The 20,723-nt window shown below is 39.5% G+C and overlaps 1 pseudogene; it reads left to right on the forward strand.

Moving 5' to 3' along the window:
* LOC127218320 (40S ribosomal protein S8-like) overlaps nt 1-17,289 on the forward strand; it is a 41,766-nt pseudogene extending 24,477 nt beyond the window's left edge.
* Nucleotides 17,290-20,723: the final 3,434 nt, after the last annotated feature.

The raw sequence follows: 20,723 nt of genomic DNA on the forward strand, positions 1-20,723 counted from the left end.
GTAAACAGTGTGATATGTATATACAATGGAGTATTATTTAGCCATTAATCAGAATAAAACCATGTTGTTTGAGGAATATGAAACAAGCCAGACTCAGAAATACAGTATCACATGTTTTTTCCCGTACGCAGAATCTAGATTCATACAAAAGGTATGAAAGTAGAAATGGAACTACTTGGGAAGAGGAAGAGGAAAAGGAAGAGAATGGACAACTTAGAATAATGGGGATAGGGTAATATGACTGGCATATATTAAACATGTATGAAAATGTCCCAATGAAACCCATTGTTTTATACAATTAAAAAGAGATACCTTTTACTGATTATGTCCTTGTACATTTGTATTATCTTAAATTTGTACTTTTGTATGATTTTTAATATCTACCACATATCATATTACTATATTTGACTAGTAAATCCAACTAAAAGAAAACTATATTCATACTAAGTGCAGCTGACTCAGAAGAAGACATAACTGATTTTCTTAAACCAACAATGTGCACACTAATCATATTTACCAAAGGCACCTAAATTATGAACTAAAAAAGAAAAGACATTGAGTGAGTTTTTGTGTTCCAGGGACTTTTTGAAATATTTAATTTATATGAGCATTTATTTATACCAAACCAATTTGAATAGCACTTCTTTATAGAATTTTAGGCAATAATTTGAATATATCATTTGGAGATAGAACACCACCCCAGAAGCATAACTCATTTGCATATACATATGAACACACAAACTAAAGCAACATATAGCTTCCTTATAGGGAACTTATACCTTCCACCTCTAATTTTTATCACATGTCAGGTAACAGTTCAAACCCAAACTTTCTTGTTTGTATAAAATAGTTGGTTCTTCATTCCACTTTATACTTTTATCTGAACTTTGTTTGTGGCAGATGGAGCACTTTAAAATTGTCTACTGAATATGAAGCCTAACACTTTTAGCCAATATTTGAACAAGGCGATTTTTCAGATTTTCTTTTATCCTGATATGTAATATTGTAGAGGCTGTGAACTACATTTTGAAGGAACTTTTATAAATATCAAGCAGCTCTCTGGCTGTTTCAGCATACCTTGGGTGGATAAAGTATCTAGTCTGTCTTCAATTAGCTCGTTTTGTTTCCTTTTTTAGCCTCAAATAGTTACCATTTGGGAGGTTTTGAGTTCTTTGAGAGAACAATTTCCTTATAGGGCAAGAGGCCTAAAGCTCAATGATAACAAGTTGAGGGGCTGGAACAGGAAAGGACATATCTAACAGAATCTGAATGAAGGCATAGAAGAGGTAAGGACTGGAGGAGCCATATCAAATGACTCAGGAACTGAACTGAAGGTTGAGGTCTTAACAGGAAGAAGGAGAAGTAGAGTTTCTAGAATGGGATAAGCCTTAGAAGAGCTAGCTTGGGGAAAACTTGTATTGCCAAATCATCTTTAGTAATACGTCAACAAGTCCACAGAGATTGAGCATATAGTCAGCAGTGACCTTCAAAGGAGGAATTCAGTTCATTCAGAAGTTACTGTGGAAGACACAGGATTTAAGAAAGAGATCAAGAGGACACACACACACACCAAAAATTTCCAAACCAAGAATTAGGAAACACATCTCCACTTGAAACAAAGATCTGGAAAGAGGAACTTGCAGTCCAGGAATCAAAGAATGAATCCCCATTAGAAACAAAAATCCAGGGAAAACTTCCTGTTACGAGGTTCCTCTCAAAGAAACATGAGGTAGCCTTGACACTTAGTATCTTAAGAATCAAAATGTGTCCTCGCCAAGCTTCAACACACTGTCACCCAGAGCACTAGCTGAAGAGTCAGATTTACCAATGGATCCTAACCCATCAGGGAAGAAGAAAAAGGCTTAAGGTGCTTGCCTGGAGTCCTGATGTGATGTCTAGGAGTCTAATGGTGAAAATAACCCTGTCCAAACCACAGGGAACACAATTGCACAAGGAAAATTATTCTGAAAATTATTAAAACAGCGAAGATATTACCCAGGTGTACTGTGAGAAGTGACAATATATAATCATGGGAAAAGAGACCAGGCTCAACTTCAAACACAAGGACAGCTGAGTAGTTTATAAGGATGCCCCACTGAAGAATACTTGGTTTTACATTCAGTACATTGTTTCTGTGTCTGTGGACTCCTCATTTCACCCCTGTGGGTTTCAGGTTTTCTCATTCAAAATTCGAGACTAGAGAGTGAACAAGGGAATTATTAAAAACCTACATATCACTCTACAACTCTCACCCTCATATAACACTAGAAAATGCCTTTGTCAATTGCCACCATCCATCTTCTACCTGACAGAACATTGCTAAGCCACATACTTGCTAAATCTCTGGGCCATTTCCAAATATTTCACACATTTTCTTCTACTTGAAGCTTTTCTCTTGATGTGAAATTTCAGACCATGGTCAATTTAGTAACTGGAGTTTATTTTTATTTTTTGGCGCTAGGTTTCTGACATCTGGAACAACATCCTGTCAGACTCCAGAAAGTCCCCTCCCAGAGTGTCTTCAACAACAGCAAACAATTTACACCTATCCAGGACTCATCATGCCTAAAATGTCTTAGGGCATCTTTTTGCAATTAGCAGAAAATGAAACCCGAAGCACAGCCGGATGGGAACTGAGATTGGACACTAGTGCTAAAATAGAAGCATTAATGCGTACCAAAGTGAAGTTGAAAGTGCCAATTCATGTGACATATTGTGTTTGGGAGGGCAAGGAGACAGACCAAGTGGTTAAATGTGCAGTTTTGTGAAGCAGTACATATTCAGCACTGCCAAGCTTCTACATGTTGGTTAAAATAGCAGAGATCCAGGTGAGAATAGAAGTCAATCAAACATTCCCTAGACAGCTCCTGAAATATGACCAGCTTACGCTAGTGACTACCTGAGGACACATTCATCCAGATGCAGACACCGAGAGGGGGATGAGAGTGCAGTTGTCTATTTAGGAAGTGATCCAAGGAAGCACTTGGGAGGGAATGGGAGAATGAGATACAAAGGAGAAGAAAGCCAACAATAGGGCTATTATTTGGCTACAGCTGGTGGCTAAAGCTCAATCCTGCTTGGGAATTCTGAGGAACTGTATAGAATATGAGGAAAGGAATGAGGGTGTTTATATTCCAACTCCAACCCATCATAGCTGAGTGCTGGTCCTGGAGGTATTACTGCCACTCCCTCCAAAATATTGAAACAACCAGACAGAGAAATGCTACAGGTTCTTGAAGTAAAATGTCTTCAGAGTGTAGTATGACAAATTCTGAGGGGTAATGGGAAGTAGTAACAGCACCTGCTACATTAGCCCCAATTAGAATCCACACCATGGGATAGTAAATTTACAATGGGGCAAATTGTAGCATTTTTAGATGAGCATATCTTACCGATCTCTTTCTTCATGATCTCATCAACCGGATGAGAAAAACAAGATTTACAACAGTATTGTCAAATGGAAATATAAGGCATACCGTATGTATTATTGTAACTTTTCTAGTGGCATATACAGAAAGTAAAATAAAGCAAGTCAATATGTCTAAATTGTTATACTTTTAATGTGCAATCAACCTAAAGGCTGTTGCTGAGGTATTTTACAGTCTGGGGTTTACTATAGCTTTGAAATTCAGTGCATATTTTCCAGTTGTAGATATATCAGTTCCAACTGAACACATTACAGGTACTCAATGGCCCTCTGTGGCTACTGGCAATGTTGGATAGTGAAGGCATATGGCATCTGTATTGTCACATATAGTTTTACAGGACAATGCTGGTCTAGTTCACTTTTGTTATTTGCTTGTCAGGGACAGATGTAGGTGACAAGAGGCCAGGAGGGAATTGTAAAGTTTCCAGTTATGTAAAAACTTAAACTTTAACTCCCCCACAAATAAGCTGAGGATAGGTTATCTTAGCCTCGAGGTCTTGGTGTGATTTTCCTGGATGCTTACACATAACATAGTATGAAGATTCAGAGTCAAACTGAGATAGCCCTCTGCAAAGAAAAGACCAGATCTCTCTTGTTCATTACTGCCCTCAGACTTGGCCTCCACCCATAAGAAGCCCCTCACAAGTTACCAATGGATAGTGATCAGAAGCAAGTGAGAGTTACAGCGCAGTTGTAATGGGGTCCTAAGTATCAACACTACCAACATGGAGGTCACCCAAGGGAAAAAGTCCTGAGTAACCAGTTAAAAGGACAGTTAAACTAAGGAACCTAAGGGAGAATGAAACTTTGTCCCTTCCATTGATCTTTACTTAACAGACCACTTAACATGTTATCCTATAAAGACAGAAATAAAGGTACAAAACCGTGAAAAGAATTGTCCAGAAAGATCATTGTGTGGTGGTGGTGCATGCCTTTAATCCCAGTACTGGGGAGGCAGAGGCAGGCAGATCTCTGTGAGTTCTAGGCCAGCCTGGTCCATACAGTGAATTCCAGGACAGTCTCCAAAGCAATACAGCGAAACCTTGTCTTGAAAAAAAAAATCATTGTATTTTCCTGGAGTGAACTTCTCTAACAATGGACCCAACACCCACATTTAACAAGCAGCAATTTAGTCAAAGTTTTATTCCCACCATAAATCTTATCATTTTCTACTCCTTAGACACTGTCTTCTCAACAGTACACTCAGCTCCATTTCCCAGCAGCAATAGCAATAAACATCATGCTCATTGTGGATGAGGTAAGGTTTCAAGGTGAAGCATTTGGAAGCAATTCTTTTGTGATTTCATTTATGGTCATACCGTATTTCATGGTACAGCTCACTAACTCTGCAGGAAAGTGAGACGCATCCTTGCCCTTCAACTTTTACAGACTCCTCTCTCCCAGTGGAACTTAGAAATTAAAACACTTTCTGTTTTGGGGGGGTTGTTTTGGTTTTTGGTTTATTTTTGTAAGTAGGGCTTTAGCCTTTCCTGGTGTTCATACTTGCTGTAATCCAGCCATGACATGAGAGATTGGAGATGTCACTGTCCCAAAAAGCATCTCCTACTACCTTTAGGCCACTGTGAGTTTTCTTCCTTAACTAGCCCATAGCACTCACTAGTCATTGAATGAGACCTGTATTTTCTACCCACAACTAAAAGTTGAACATGGCAACTGTGGAGAAATATTGCATTGGCACTTTCTTTGTCACTACATGGCAACTGTGGAGAAATATTGCATTGGCACTTTCTTTGTCACTCTATACACATAACTCAGTCCCACTGGCAAAGTGATAACTGACTTAATGAATGACTAGCAACCTTCATATTGGGAGATCAATGTCATCTAAGCAAGGGTAAATGATGCACAATAATTGGTTCATATCATTGAGGGAGCATGAATCTTATAACCAAAGAGAAGTGGTCTAGACCAGTTTAAAATTTCATAGAAAGTCAAAATAGTGCCATTTGTGCACACAGACTGCTCCAACCCCCCTGTCCCTCCCCACCTCCTAGAGTTGCTTTAATATTTATTTGCAGTAGGTGATGCAACTAAAACCACTAAGCACTTGACTAGAACCTGGGAAACATCAGTACTTCCCGTGTCTATAATGTCACTTCTCACCTGGATGACCTTCAGGTGTGCACTATGATTCACCTTGAATATAACAAGCCCACCCCTCTACCATGCTTTCCCTGTATCTCTTCAGACAGTCAACATTGCACTTCTCAGTAAAAATTTAGCCATTGGTCTCCATCTTTGAGGTAGAACTCAAGCTTTTACTATTTTGTGTCCTCAGTGCCAGTCATGAAACTTCCTCTCCCGTGAAGGAAAAGAAGGTGGGGAGAAGGAAGAGGAAGAAGATACAGAAGTTTCACACTGGTACTACCTAGCTTTATTGAGATGTGGGATATTTTGGGGAGAGAGTGAGTTTTTACTTTTTTAAAAATGCTGTTTTCTTTTCTTTTTTCTTTTTCTTTTCTTTTCTTTTCTTTTTTTACAAAGACCATGCTTTGAGTCCCAACAGGGGACTTTGTAAGAATAAGTGAGTGCACAGCTCTACCCCAACTTTGTCTGATCTGGGAAGTTAAGCAGGGCTGAATGAGAGGATAGTAAGTGAGTCCAGTTGTAAGCCAGTACATGTACAGATAGAAGGACAGAGATAGCCAATCTTTACAAGCAGCTCCTATCCACAAGAGCCTCCGTCTCTGGACCCGAAGCTGAGTGGAGTGTGCTGCAAGGTGAGAAAAGCTATTTTCTCTCCACATGAGCTTGCTCCCTCTCTCCTACCAAATGGCCCATGCCTTCTGTTCAAATTCACACTCTCTGAAAACTGATTGCAGTAAAGAAAAATGATTCCCACTTCTACCATGGTCTATGGCAGGATTCGGCAAATCTTTTACATATTCGTAAATATTTTAGTGTTTGGGGACAGTTTTAGTTTGCTTCCTATAGCTGTGATAATAATAGCATTACCAAAAGCAACTTGGAGGAGGAAAGGGTTTATTTCAGCTTATAGACCACCACGCAGGGGAGTCAGGGCAGGAACTCCAGAAGGGCAACAACCTGGAGGCAGGAGCTGAAAGCACAGACAATGGAGGAGTGCTGCTTCCTTGCCCACTCCTCATGGCTTGCTCAGTCTGTTGTCTTATGTAATTCAAGACCACCATCCCAGGGGCAGCACTGCCCGTAGTAGGCTGAGCCTTCCCACATCAACCATTAATGAAGATAGTGGTCCACAGACTTTGACAAACTTGTCTATAGGCCAATATTATGGAGGTATTTTCTCAAGTGAGGTGCCTCCTTCCCAAATGACCCAGTTTGTGTCCAGTTGACAGTAAAACTAACCAGCACAAGGACCATACATCCTTTGATACTGTACTGGTGTAACAGGAAAGCAGTCAAAGAAAATACATGAATGGAAAACAGGCATAGTGGCCCAAATGTATTATCCCAGCACTTGGTAGGCCAATTCTCTGGTCTATCACTTTACTTTGTTCTGCTCCACCTTCCTCCAGTCTGTATATTCACCCTCAGTCTGCTTTATGCTCATTTTATATATATGAGATGAGATCACTGTGATGATCATATCAAAGTAAGAAAAATTATCTGCACACTGTTATGATAATATTTATTGTTTACATTCTCTTGTCTCTATGGCACATATTCTAATGGGTGCTAGGTAAATCTCAGCTAGTCTTCTGAGAAAATTGCTACTCTCCTGAAGAGGGATATGCTTTGGAGTTATGCTCGGAAAGGTTTAGGACAAGGGAATGTAAACAATAAATATTATCATAACAGTGGGCAGGCCATTCATCTTACTTTGATATGAACATCACAGTGATCCCCACTCAGATGAAAATTTAAAAAAAATAAAAGGCATAACAACAACAACCACCTTCTGGCAGAACAAGAAAGAGCAGCCAGGCACTATGATCCAATGTCCCTTTCCTTAGGAAGTGGTCTCACTCAGTTTCTAAAAGCCAAAAGAATAGTGACTTTTATTGAAGAATGTAAGACCCAAGTGCAGACCATTTTGTGTGTGTGTGTGTGTGTGTGTGTGTGTGTGTGTGTGTGTGTGTGTGTGTGTTTGGACAAGTTAAGGATGATAACTTAAACCATAGGAGGTACTGACATTTCCCTCCTAAATTAGCCACTATTTAGCAGTTTCAGCAGAACTTTGGCTGCCGATTTTATTTTTCCCTTTCTCACACTTGTTTCTCAGATATGATCTCCATGGTCTTGGCTCTGTTAACACCGGCTATGGTTTATGATCAGAATCATGTGACAGCCCCAGTGACTCTCAGCAAATGTGAGTAAGTGGACCATAAATAGCCCTCATTTGATGGCAAAAATGCTTGGTTCTCTCTCATTAAAAAGGAATTAATACAGAAAATGTGCATTAATGGTTACCATGCCACTGACAACACAGTTTTCTGGCTTTCCAAATCACTGGTGGGCAGGGCAGATGCCTGGAGAGCAGAGATGCTATGCTTGTTGCTTCACACTTGGGGCTTCATTGAACATCTGACAACCTTGAACTTTTCACCAGCAGCAGCTCTGCTCCTAAGCATGCACCGTCTGGCCCCAGACCCAACTGGTATTCAGTGAAAGAGCTGTAATGAATAGAGCATTGATTAACCTGAGGCTTTAAAATATACCTGCCGGGACACTGTAGGAAGAAGAGGCCCAGAAGAGTGAGAAACAGGACAAGAGGAGATGATGCTCTCTCTCTCTCTCTCTCTCTCTCTCTCTCTCTCTCTCTGTGTGTGTGTGTGTGTGTGTGTGTGTGTGTGTGTGTAGCTGTCAAAGAATGAATGTTTTAAAACATTAAAGTAAATAAATAAATATACTTGCAATGACCCCCTTGCAATTTTAGCCCTAGGGACTTCCTCCTTCCTTCCATTCCATTCATTTAGATCCTGCCAAAAATTTTTTAAAATTTTATTCTTATTTTACATATCGATCCCAGTTCCCTCTCCCTCCCTCCCTCCCTCCATCCCTCTCATGCACCCCTGACTCCCCTGTCTTATCCCCCATCCACTCACCAGGGAAGGTGAACACTTCCAGGAGGAGTCATCTAAATCTGTCAAGTCATTTGGAGTAGGGACCAGGCCTTCCCTCCTGCCTGTAGGTTAAGGGAGTATCCCTCCATGGGGAATGTGCTCCCAAAGTCCTTTTGTGCACCAGGGATACATCCTGGTTCCACTGTCAGAGGTCCCTTAGACTGCCCAGGCCTTCTAACTGAGACCCATGTTCAGTGGGTCTGAGTTGGTCCAATGCTGGATTCCTAGCTATCAGTCTGGGGTCCATGAGCTCCCTCTCCTGCCACACCTTTTTAAAACAGTAAGTGTACTTATTCATCAATCCAATCACTACTCATTCAATAATAAAATCTATATGGAATCCATCATAAGTGTCAATACTTCAGTTAGAGCAGGGTAAAATGTAGGTGTGTGGTTCCTATTCTCCCACAAATTACAGCTGAGCAGAGGAGACTAACATTAAACATTTGCAATGGTTATAAGGAAAAGTTGATTGGTGGTAGTGCAGAGTGCTGTAAGGAAGATGGGCATATAATTTCCTATCCAAATCTGAATGCTTTTGAGGGTTTAAAAAATAACTATCTAGAACAACAGGTCAAATAAGGATTGCCATGAACATTCCAGGATGTATGGTCCCTCCAGGTCAGCTCCTCTGCAAAGACCTGTTTCCTCCCCTCCTGGGTCACTCTGTTCCTCTTACCCACCTTTCTCCTCCTGCTTTTGCTCCTTTGTAGACTACCAGAATTAGGTCACAAGCGTGATTGAGCCCACTGAAGTCAGTGCCTTAAATCCAGTGCTAGGCAGTGCTGCCAGCATCAATCTGTCATCATTTCCTCCTCGTCGGGGTTACCTTGAGGAGAACCTTACCAACAGAGGCTCTAAATCTTGAATCCTGTCTTTGATTCCAGCCCCCTTCCCATGTTTCAGGAATGCAGCTGGACCTCTGCCCAGGCTGGTTTGTCATTCTATACTCCAGCGATAGGAGGAGCAGGCTAGGTTTGGTGTTCTGGGGCTCCTTTTTCCGGGATAAGGGGCTTCTAAATTCCAGATCCCAGCCTGGTACAGATGTCACCAGAGGGTTTCCCCAAAGCATAACTACTTGGCCAGCAACCTATAATTTTGCCCCACCTGTAAGCATACTTTATCTTTTTCATTATCATCTGTGAACCTGAAATGCTGTCTCATTAATGACAGCCTTGGAGCATATGGCAAATGCTGGTGCTGCTCCATCTCAAGGCCCTAAGGCCACTTCAGGATTCACCCACAGTTACAGCAGTTAATTCCCAGTAGATTTGCTGCTTCTCACCTCCAGCAAGGATAAAACCCCATCCTCCTAAGGCTTTCTTCTGCCTCTCCCGAAGCTTGCTCAAGGCACACAGGTCATCTTAGACACCAAGGGATAAAAAGCTGAATGATAAAGTATACATGTGCTCCAAACTGATTTGCTCATTCATGCTTCTTGATATTTTGACCCTTGAACAGTTATCTCACATCTTGAATAGAACTCACCTTTACAACCAGTGTATAATAGAAATAACAGTGGATAACTTTTGAAGGCTAAAACAGAAAGAGTATTGTTGCTTTTACTTTGGCCACTTTTGGGTCACCTGACCATGGTTATAGTCATGTTATAAGCACACTTAAGTAGTCTTAGGATAGAGCCATATGGTCAGGAACTGAAGTCTCCTGGCATCAAGCTACCACTGAACTGTCAGCCAGGTTAGTATATCATTGTGGAAGCAGATCCTACTGGTCAGTCAAGTTTTCCAGTGACTGGAGCCCCAGCCAAGATCTTTGTTTAAGTTTAAATCTACATTGCATAATTCCATTTATATGAACTGCCTTGAACAGACAAATTTAGAGCTAAGAAGTAGACTAATACTTGGAATAAGGACTGATTGAAAGGGCAAACAGAGAATCTTTGGATAACCTAAAGCTGGTTTGTAGTGAAGGATGCACATTTCTCTAGAATTACCAAGTAGCATTACATACATCAAACAGGTGGCTTTTGTAGTATGCAGTTTGCAAATATCAATAATGTCTCTTTGAAGCTATGTTAAAGAAATAATAGACTGATATTCACAGCTAAAATACATAACAATGAGATGGGGAAATGGGATGTAGAAAACAGAAAAAGGAAGGATTTCTGTTGCTAGGCACTTTTGATTCAAAAGAACTGGATTTGCTGTTTTCCTAAAACATAAGTCTTCATATTTGACAGCAGCCAAGAAATAGGCCCTATATATCTATTATATATGGCAAACTGATATAAAAGGCAGATTCCCATGTAGGTTTTATCTAACTAATGAAGCTGCCTCCCCCCCCCAGTCCCACTACCCCTGCCCTGAAACGTTGTGACTTCATAAATCAGTAATCACATCTGATGTATCATAGCACTCTCAAGGAACTTGTCTTAAGAAAGCTATCAGCAACATCCAGTCCCTGTTAGATATTGAAGTTCTGTGGAGGAGGTAGTACATTCTGTTGAAAAATAAAATAATCATGAAAAGGTAAATTTCATGATAAGCAGGAAAAAATACCTGTACTTATCCTTTTCCTTGCATTTGGAAGGATGTAGGAACTCGTGCAGACTTCATCCCTCATGCTGGGGCTGTCAACGAGAAGTAATGTTCCAAGGAATTGTGTGTTTGTGGCATGTTCTAGATGCTGCCTTCCTTTAGACTAACCAGGTCTCTGACTGACTGGGATTCCAGTTCAGGGCCTTGAAGCAGGGAAAAATGGTAGAGGAAAGAGGAGACAAAGTTACTTAACTTTGTGTTTGTTTTTATGTGCTTATGTTTATATTGGTGCTTGGTGTTTCTACAGTGTGTTCACTGATTTCAGGGTATATGGGAATATTTTCTATGAATATGAAGAAAGATGTGAGAAGCACATTTACATGTGAACCTGTACTACACATTCACATTAGCTGCTCAATTTTATTAGTTTGAGCTACATAACAAATTACTTCGAAACACAGCAACTTAAAACAAAACTACCTTGTACTTAAATCACAACCTCAAGTCTTTCCATGTAGCTCTTATAGTGTGTGTTATTTCTCATTTGTCTACAGATTTTGAGGCTGGGAGACCTAGAAAGGTCTTACTCATGTATCTAGCTTTGTCAAGTTATTAGCTAGGTTAATGAGAACAGTTATTCATTTGCTACCATATAGAAGGCTAGATTAGGTCTCAGGGTTCCAGGAGCCACAAGAGATAAAATTTCAATGCATAAGTACATTTGAAGCTTCTGCTTTCTTCATATTCACTAATATCTCTTTGACCAAAGCAGGTCACATGACCAGCTTAGACTCAAGTAGTAAAGAAACATCTGCTATATCACTAGATGTGTAAGTGTATGGGTCCTGTCATTCATAAAATCTACCACACCTGTTTGGTTTTGTATTTTAACTTTCTTTTTATTTGAGATTGAGAGTGGGTTGTCACTCTTCTCACTTGCCAGAGAATGTCTTTTGTTTAACAGCTGTTCTAGAATCTATAGGATAGCATTTATTTTGAGATGAATAATTTTGTCTGAGATTCATTAAACTCTAGCTCTTGAAGGGAAAGAAATTCTTTTTTTTCCCCAATCAGCTGTGATTGCCATGGAGACAGTCCCAGAATCTAGTTACAAGCCAAACACAGGATGTCATTTGAAGAGACCTATTGACAGCATAAAGTTAGCTCACAGACTACAATAGTCTTGAACTAAAGAAAATGGCAGTGCCAATGTCATGAGAGAGTGGGGAGTAAAAGCAGAGTAGAGCGATGACTCAGTTAATAGAATTGGCATTAGTGTCACCATAGAGGAACTCACAAGCACATGCCACTGAGCATCTCTGGAGGAATTTGTAGCCTGAAGACTTTAACTTCATCTTAAAGATGATTCAACTGCATATGGAATGAAGTTTGACTAATCACAGTGGAGAGGAAATGCCCTGCATTCAATTACATACTGTCATAGCCAGTCAACACTATTGGGATTTGTGAAGGAAAAGAGGAGGGGAAAATGTTGGATAATAATGGTGAGTGGGAAAGTGCACATCTGGTTTGGGAGAATTTTCCAGGAAAGGACATAGACTAGAGGGTTTAATGTCAGCTCCCCACTGGGAGGTAAATAACACAGGGAAAGGAACAACATCCTTCAACTCACTGCCCTCCTGCTGTACCCAAAACACAGTCAGCCCTTGCCTATCATGATATGAGGCAAAAATGATAAATAATTCTCTTGCCCAAATCCAATCAAATCATAGTAAGAGAATACATATACAGACAGTCAGTGGAGAAGCAGATCCCATGAAATCTGAAGAACAGTGTGTGATTCTCAAATTATGAACAGAATGGTTCTCTAGCAGCCTCTCTGGTGATTTAAAGGCTTGCTCGTCAGGCCAAACCCCACCACTTATGCTTGTGATCCACTCTCCCTTTCTTCCTGAGAAGACAGCTAGACCTCATTTCATAGTCCCCTTTGACATGACACTTGGTCAGATGGTTGAATTCTAACCAATGGAATGCAAAGGGATATATATGGTTATGCCACTGCCAGAACTAGCATTTAAGACAGTAGGAATGCTTCATCCACAGCACCATTCTCCTTCATACCATGTAAAACTCACAGCAACCTACCTAGAGAAAGTCAGAGTCATACAATAGGAAGACCTCAGGTTTATGATTACCTATGGAGCAGAGCTGCTTTTCCAGTCTGGACCATGTTCTTGAAAAACAAATATCCTTGCTCCATGGTGAACTGTACCATTCAATGTCTTTGTTACAACTTGTTGTTGTTATTTATCCTGTCTAATGCTGCCATTAATCCATTCATCTATTTAAACTAAATGTTGCAGGGTTGCTTTGGGAGAACCTCCTCTGGTTTTGAAATCAGCATAACTTATATGTTTGGCCCTGAAATTACTGTGCATGATGGGTGTTTCTTCTGTAATTGCTTGGTGAGAGAGAACAGAACTGTTAACATGACTCATGACTCAACAATGCTGCTCCAAAGCATCTGTTCTTTCTCCAAAGTTTATTCCCTGTGGCAATTGTCATCCTTATTTTGCATTCCTTTTCTTGCTTTATGTTTCTTCTTTCCCATCCCCCTCCCTTTCACTCCCCTCCCCTCTCCTCTCTGTCTCTCTCCTCTCTCTCCTCTGTCTCTGTCTCTCTGTTTCTCTATCTTTATCTCTCTCTCTCTCTCTCTCTCACACACACACACACACACACACACACACACACACTATACTCCTGCAATCTCCTCTTCCTTCTAATTTTATCTCTTTCTACCATTCAGGTCACCAAAACAAAACATCCTTAGCAGACACCCTCATTAAGAGTCAAGAAAACTGTGAAATAGCAACTGTTTTAATGTTTTTGAAACCAAGAAAAACGTAGATAATTTGCTCTAAGATGTATCTATTATGAACCTACAAGACAGACACAGAACATCTAACAGGAATCTTGAGAAACAACAAATGGGAAAAACTCATAAAATGATCTATTTCAGAATTATTAAAGGTAAAACTAGGACTACACCCTGTTCTTTTACTCATGAATGCCAAGCTTGGTGCCCCATGTTCTAGACTCTATTCCCACTCCCCTGTTCTGACACATTCAGGAAAATACATGAGGACCATCTACCCTATTCTGGAATCTCGATGCCCTAGACCCAGCAGGAAGGCAGTCAGGCAGAGGGCTGGGGAGATTGAATAAGCCAAAGGCAACACTTCACAACTATTCTGTGATCCAACAATTACACTCCTAGGTATGTACTGGATAGAAATGAAACAAATGTCCATAGGGAGATGTATACATGAATGTTCATAGTGGCTCTCTCCAGAACAGACAAAACCAAGAAGTGACACAAATGTCTAAGTTGATGAGAACTTATAAGGTATGCTATAGTTCTATAATGAAACATGATATAACAGTAAAATGAAATGAACTACCAACATTCACAACAACAGAAACTGTCCAGAAAACTCTTCTGTGGGCGAAGAAGCAAGAGTACATGTTGTATCTTTTCATTTTCATGAAGCTCTAGGGAATCTAAGTATGATTATGATGGAAATTATACCAATGATGTCTCAGGGAAGGTGAGAGTTGACTGCAGAGGTGTCCAAGGAAATAGTTTAGGGGTAATTGATATTCTCTATATCTTGATTTGTAAGATAGTTACAAGATGGTTCCATGAGTATACTATTTATGCCATAAACAAGTAGAATGAAGGCCTTTGTATCTCGCCACATGTAAATTAGATCTCCAACAAATACATACATAAAATACAATAATTTGAAGAAAAATCCACTACTAATATAGTAAAAAACAAACACAGTAAACTTCATGTTCTCATTTCTTTGCACAGAGAGCAACTGTCTCCAGGTCTCATTCCATTCTCTTGTCTCTCACCTTCATCTCATTCTTGACTTTCATTCTATCATTGATTACTACATAAAAGGCTTTCTTCTGCCCCATCAACATTTTTCTGCCATATCTTTAGATGTGAATGTCCTGTGACAGAGACTATAGGAGGTCCAGGCTCATCCCTGAGCTTTGTGCCTCCCTCAGGCACCAGGAGACACAAAAATTTTAATTTGTATTTTTCTAATGACTAAGGGTGTTGGACATTTTTAAAGAGTTTCTCAGGCATTTGTGTTTCATTGTTTAAAATTTTTTCTGCTTAGTTCTGTAGCCCATTTTAATTGGGTTACTTATACTCTTGATCTTCAGTTTTTTTGTTTTTGTTGTTTTTGGTTCTTTATATATTCCAGATACTAAGACTCTATCAGATGTATAATTGGCAAAAGGTTTTTTTGTTCCATTCTGTAGGCTGCCTCTTTGCTCAAATGATGGTGTCCTTTGCCTTACAGAAGCCTTACAGTTTCATGTGATCCTATTTATTAATTTTCTATTTTAATACTTGTGCTATCGGGCCCCTGTGTAGAAAGTCCTTTCTTGTGCAAAGAGTTCCATGCTATTCCCTACTATCCCATTTACCAGATTCAGGATGTCAGGTCTAATGCTGAGATTCTTGATCTATTTGGAGTTGAGTTTTGTGCAAGGTAGCAAATATGGATCTATTTGGATTCTTCTATAAGCAGCCATCTAGTTTGACCAGCACCATTCGTAAACGATACTTTCTTTAATCCAGTGTATGGTTTTGGCTTCTTTGTCAAAAATCAAGTGTTCACAGGTGTGTAGACTTATGTCTATGTCTTCAATTAGATTCCATTGACCAATGTGTCTGTTTTTATGTCAATGCAATTCTGTTTTTATTACTATAGCTCTATAGTACTATGTGAAATCTGGGATGGTGATACCTCTAGCAGGTATCTCTTATTTTTCAGGATTGTTCTAGCCATACTGGAGGTTTTCATTTTTGCTTTGGTGTGCGTGTGTGTGCGTGTGTGTGTGTGTGTGTGTGTGTGTGTGTGTGTTTCCATATAAAGTTGGAAATTGTTCTTCCATGGTCTATGTAGAGTTGTTTTGTAATTTTGATAGGGATTTCACTGAATCTATAGATTTCTTTTGGTAAAATGTGCATTTTTACAATATTAATCCTACTGATCCATGAACATGGGAGATCTTTCTACGTTCTAGTGCTTTCCTCATTTTCTTTCTTCAAGTTTTTAAGTTTTTATTATATAAATCTTTCATTTGCTTGATTACATTTAATCCAATATATTTTTGAGGCTATTGTGAAAGTTACTGATTTTGTTCTCAGTATGTTAGTTACCTGTATATAGAAAGGTTACTCATTTCTGTATGTTATTGAGATTTCATTTTACCTCAGTCAAAGTACACAAGACTAATACAACAAATGACAGGAGATGTTAGGAAAGATGTGGGAAATGGAAACACTTATTCGTTGCTAGTGGGAGTACAAACTGATGTAGCCACTCTTGAAATCATTGAGAAGTTTTCTCAAAAACATTAATATTGATATACCACAAGATCCATCAGTACCACTCTTGAGCATATACTCAAAATACTCCACATATTATTATAGAGATATTTGCTCATCCATGTTCATTGTTATTTTATTTATAATAGTAAAAAATTAGAAACAGATTAGATGTCCATCAACTGATGAATGGATAATAAAAATGTATTATGTTTACATAATGGAATATAATTCAGTTGTTAAGAAAAGTGAAATTAGTTTCCAGCCAGCGCCGAGCGATGCATCTCTCGGGACAACTGGCACAAGCGCTGCAAGACCGGGGGTAAGAGAAAGCCCTACCACAAGAAGCAGAAGTATGGACTGGGACGGCCTGCTGCCAACACGAAGATTGGCTCTTGTCGTATACACACAGTCCGAGTTAGAGGAGGCAATAAGAAGTACCGTGCCCTAAGATTGGATGTGGGAAACTTTTCCTGAGGCTCTGAGTGCTGTACTCGAAAAACAAGAATCATTGATGTTGTCTACAATGCATCCAATAATGAGCTGTTCCGCACCAAGACCCTAGTGAAGAACTGCATTGTGCTCATCGACAGCACACCGTACCGACAGTGGTACAAGTCCCACTATGCACTGCCCCTGGGCCGCAAGAAGGGGGCCAAGCTGACTCCTGAGGAGGAAGAAATACTAAACAAAAAACGATCCAAGAAAATTCAAAAGAAATATGATGAAAGGAAAAAGAACGCCAAAAGCAGCAGTCTTCTGGAGGAACAGTTCCAGCAGGGCAAGCTTCTTGCCTGTATTGCCTCAAGACCAGGCCAGTGTGGCAGAGCAGATGGCTATGTGCTAGAAGGAAAGGAGCTGGAGTTCTATCTGAGGAAGATCAAAGCCCGGAAAGGCAAATAAACCATCATTCATAGCTCATGTAAAAAAAAAAAAAAAAAAAAAGACGAAGAAAAGAAAGAAAGAAAGGTGAAATTATGAAATTTGCAGGTAAATAGATGGAACTAGAAACAATCATCCTAAATGAGGAAACCCAGACTCAGAAAGATAAACTTTGTCTTATATGTAGATAAATTTATGCATTCCATATGTGATGGGGGAATGTCCTTTTGTATGCTGTGATTATATGTTTCTCTTATTGGTTAATGAATAAAGCTGTTGTTTGACCAATGGACTGGCAGGATGTAACCAGGCCGCAATTATGTGTGGGGCTACCATTCTAGGAGAATTCTGGGAAGAGGAAGATAGAGAGTGAGTCACAAGAGAGATGCCATGTAGCTGTTGAGGAAGAAAGAGGCCCAGACATTCTCCAGTAAGCCAAGATCGTATAGAGATACACAGATTAATAGAAATGGGTTAACAATTAAGAGAGAGCTAGCCAGTAAGAAGCCTAATCCCTAAGATAAACAGTGTATAGTTAATATAAACCTTTGTGTGTTTATTTGGTACTGAAGGGCAGTGGGACCAGGCTGGACAGAAGCTACTGTCTACACATATACATGCTTCATTCAGAATATTCACAGAGGTTAGGTAGCTAGTAAATAATTGGATTAGTGGGAAAATTTTCCAAGAAAAGGAATATAGAATAAATGTTATAAAGGGATAAAAGAAAAAGTAGAACAGTAGTGTTAAAGAAGTGGAGATGAGAGAATAGAATAGGAGAGGGTCTATTGAAAGGGGAAACTAACACACTACAGACCTTTTGAAAAGCCATATGAAAACCTACTAGTATAGAAGCATCCTAAAATATATCTTTGTACACCAGGGGTTTAAATTGAGTTACCATATAATGAGGGAGACGATGCCCTAATTGTAACAATGCTACCAAATAAAATTCTAAGTACCAGAATGGGTTACATATTTTTGAACTGTTCACAAAAAGGGTCCTAGAGACACCCCTTCAAACATCATAGGGATCACCAATGTTATTGATTACCCTCCACAGCCTGACAGTAAAATGCTATTGTTTGAAATACTATATACTTATGTCACCAAACATGGAGAAGTTAAGAGGGTGCTCAACTACAAGTTTCACCCCTACTGACTAGCATTTACAGTGCTACCATACAACAGTAACCACCTGCAGGATATATTGACACTCCTAAAGTGCCCCAAAACCTGAGACTAGCTAGGTCATAGGCCCTAGGGGAAAACCTACTACTATTATGCTGCTAAAAAACCACAGCAATAAAATGACTCCTAAAACATACTGCTATACTCATCGTTCAGAGCATCACTCGGCCCTCATCAGAGAATATTCCTCTTGCAATAGCTGGTAATTAACAGAGAGACCCACACTGGACAATGTACAGAGAGTAAGAGACTTTGGAGTACTCATCCTGAAATGGAATACCTTTATCAGACCCTTCATCTCAGTGCTCAGGCATCTATGCAGAAATGTAGGGATAAAGGTTGTAGGAGCCAGAGGTGACAGATGACTCCAAGGAAACAGCATTTTCCAGACACAACAGAACTGAAAACATATGAACTCATAGAGACTGTGACAGCACTCAGAAGACCTGCATAGGTTCAAGTTAGACAAAATGTGAGAGCACTGACAAGGGGAAGTAGACAAATAGTCTCACCCCTAGGCAAGAAGCTATTTGCAACTGATAATTTCTGGGAAAGGGAAAATCAGTTTTCTCCAATGGGGTCTCACTGGGTTTAGTGACCACATTTCAAAGAAGGCCCCATGACCAAAAGTACTTGGCCAATTCAAAATGGACTCCATGGTTTTTTAGTGTACTTTTTGTTTTGTTTTGTTTGTATTGTTGAGTTATCTATTTTAAGATAATTTGTTTAGTTTGTTTTCAATTTTTGGTGTGTGTGTGTGTGTGTGTGTGTGTGTGTGTGTGTGTGTGTGTGTATGTGTGTGTGTGTTTGTATTTAGAGAGAGGAAGAAATAGCATGAGTTTGGGTGGATAAGGAGGTGATGAGGTTCTGAGAGGATCCTAGGGTTTGAATCTGACATGTTCAAGGCTCAAATTTAGAATACTTGTTCCTCAGTGGGCAGTGACATTTTTGGGAAGCTTTATATCCTTTCAAACATAAGGCCTAGCTGGCAGAAACAGTTCACAAGGGATGTACCTTTGAACGTTCTAGCTTGGCCCCTGTTTTCAGACTCACTGGTGCTTCTACTACCATATGAAAACCCGCTAATGCATGCTCCCACCACCAAAGACTGGCCTTCTCCTGCCTGTTTTCCCATCAACCATGGACTGAAACCTTCCTATAGGTATGAGACAGAGTATCTCTGTCCTTTCGGAGGTTGTTCCTACAAACAATCCCAAAGGAACTACTACCAAAAGGCCAATGTCAAGAGAGGGGAGAGCATCCAAAGCATACAGATGACCAATTGAGATAGGAAAGGTTTTGATGTTTAGAAGGATTTGAAATATGATAAAGAAGAAATGCTGCTAGGTTGGAGGGAAAGTGAAAGAAAGAGAAATTGAAAGTTGTAAGCCAAATATTTTCATATTTGATCATAAGAAAAATGGAGTTTTAGCATATGCCCCCGCTTAGTGTCCTTCATTTTAGTCCTATTCAAAACTACATTCTGAGTATCCACACATCATTTTATTATATTATAATAAACACATTGTCAATAAAAGTTATTCCTATTTATATAATCTTTTCATGTTCTTTATTCTCCCCAGACACAACTGTTGTGACAAGAAACTAGGGCAAAGGGAAATTCAATATTCCTTAAAAAGGAAGGCAAAATGAAAACCCATCAACTGAACAAAAGAATGCGCAAAAGCAGGATTGTGCTGTGCAGTGGCCATTCAACAAATTGACCATTTTGCATATTTTATTCTGGAAAACTGCTTTCCAGTTCTGTAAACTCTGAAATATTCCAACTCTGCCTCTCTGAACCTTAGTCCCCCTCAGAGGACCAATAGGGTGGAGCCTAAATCCACTGTAACTCTAGTAAACAGTGTTTGTAGAAATCACAAGTTTCATGAATTTGAAAGTCTAGGTTGTTTATATGAGTAAGAAAAACTTAATAAGTCTCAGATTCCTGAAAAACATTAAAATAGAAAAGGACCAAGTACATTAAATACATGAATGAAATATAAAATGAAACTTAATAGTTTGTATAATCTCTATATGTAAATAAAATGAACGGGAAAAAACAAAAAGGACATTAGAGGGTGAGGAGGAAAAAAAAATAAGAAAAGAAGGCTTTCACCTGCTTTTGAAATGCCCCAGGCTTTACTTCAACAGTGAATTTCCAAGTCTGATGCTTGGGCCCAGTTGTTTTATAATAGGAGAGTGGCCATACAAATAGAGCAAATTTGAGTAGCTAATTAAATTTGCCAGTAAAATCCAAGAATAAGCTTTGTTTAATTTTT

This window comes from Phodopus roborovskii, unplaced genomic scaffold (genome assembly GCF_943737965.1).
Source record: "Phodopus roborovskii unplaced genomic scaffold, PHOROB, whole genome shotgun sequence".
Classification (NCBI taxonomy): domain Eukaryota; kingdom Metazoa; phylum Chordata; class Mammalia; order Rodentia; family Cricetidae; genus Phodopus; species Phodopus roborovskii.